Raw genomic sequence first — 2,076 nt, forward strand, 5'->3', positions numbered from 1 at the left:
TTCATGTCCAAGGCTTCTCTTCTTGGTGTATAGATGGATGTCTTTGTTTTAACTTGGTTTTTCCTCCATGTGTGTCTGAGTTCTAATTTTCTTTTCTGAGAAGAACACCAGCCATGCTGGATTGGGTTCCAACCAAATCACTTCATTTTATTAACATCAGTCTACCGCTTTAAACGGCTTGTTGCAAAGTCATATTCTGAAGCACTGGGTGTTACAGCATCAACATATAAATTTTGGGTCACAGTTCATCCCATAACTGGCAGGAATTCCTGGAAGTGACTCTCTGCTTCGCTCCTTGCATCCTAACAGGTGCATGATTTCAACCTGCCCATTACTGATGATGTTCACTTCAGAGCTGGACTCAGGTGGAGTCAGCCAGGATGCTCTGACGCACAGTTGTGTTTCCCTTCCGTAGTTGGTATAAATTTGTGCAGTCATTTGATACTTTATCATTATCCCATTCCTCCTTAATATATCAGTATGAAATCATAGATTTAATTTCCTTCCAAGGTAAATTTATTTTGGTACTCAGAATTCCTCAAATTTGCATTGTCCCATTCAAATTTGTTACTATTTCCTTTGGCCATAACCCCATCGTTCTTTGCTTATTTCCTTAGTATCAAGATGGTCCAGGCTTATCTTGTATTTTTACTACCCTGGACCTAAAAAAGGGCATTTCTCTGAGGATTATTGCTTTCTTTTAGTGGGGAATGATATTTAGAACAACAATCTGGACACCACAGGTGCAATCTGGAACTGGGGTTTCATTGTTTCTAGACCAGGAAAGATGGTCTATTTCTTCATCAATCTCTCTATCCACAGCACAGACATCTATTTATGTCTTGATCACAAAAACTATGAGTTTACACTGACATCACTAATTCCATTCCAAGGTCACAGACTTTATTCAAACAGTCTTCTTTCATTATAATAACTCTTTTCCCTAATAGCCAGGATCTTGGCTCTAATTATCATGAATGTATTTATTTATAGATCAGCCCCACTGTTCTAAACCGGTCTTTTATGTCATCATCTCCTACCCCTCTCTCGTAGATAACTCTGCACACACACACCCTCACACCTGCTCTAGCTCTGATGCCCTCTCCATGCTTTCACCATCTCTGCAGCCCCTGTGTGGTTGTCGTCCTCACCCTGCCTGAGCTCTGGCCCCTGCACTGGGAGGCCTTACCCACAGGAATGCCCTGATCATCACATTCTCTAGGTCCCCACAACAGGTCAGCAGCAGCACCTCTCCTGTGTCGGGACACCCTTTTCCAACTGTAGCTCCAAAACTGAAGGAAGGGCTTCTATCTCCATTTCCTCACTGCTTCAGGCCTCACTCTTCTGGACCCCAGTGTCCTAAACTCAGACATCGAGAGCTGGAAGTTCTCTTAGGAACTGGAAGGGACTCGCTGATGGTGGAATATGCAGGTTTAGGGAGCACAGTAGATTGAAGGGTGGACATGAACAGTGGCTCTGCAGAGAACTCCACTTATAAAGGGAATGACTTGGGGTGAGTGGATAGAAAGCTTGTGTGATAATCTGAGGTACTCAGGGAACACCTAGAATGGATACGTGTAGCAGGGACAGAGCCAGGAAGGCAGCTGATGCTTCTCAGGTGGGGAGGGAGAAAGTCCTTGACCTTGGCTGGCCTGCTTGAAAGAGTACAGCAGAGCACTGGGGGAAGAGAGACCACTCAGCTGGAGATGGCAGGTTAATGATGACAGGCAGCCTTTCTTCTCAAATCATCACCCTCATGCTTTTTTCTCACTCTTCTATTTCATGGCATCTCGGGATGGCATTGATGACATTTCATCACACCAAGCACATCAGGGAATTAGAGAAAAGATGAAGCCTTTCTAAGGTCAGTGGTATCCAAATGTACAAAAATGCAAAGAACTTGTTATGTGCTCTGTGGTTTCCGTAGTTTGTGCCGTCTTCAACAGACTATGTCTGTGATTGAAAGGTAAAGCAGGTCCTAAACCTTGACAAGATAAAAACCACACTCTCTTCACAGGACATTAGACATATTAGGTCCCATAGCCCCCAGGAGAAACAAGCTCTCTGCCAGTGAAT

This window comes from Otolemur garnettii, unplaced genomic scaffold (assembly GCF_000181295.1).
Source record: "Otolemur garnettii isolate 467f Iridium unplaced genomic scaffold, OtoGar3 scaffold00147, whole genome shotgun sequence".
Taxonomy (NCBI): Eukaryota; Metazoa; Chordata; class Mammalia; order Primates; family Galagidae; genus Otolemur; species Otolemur garnettii.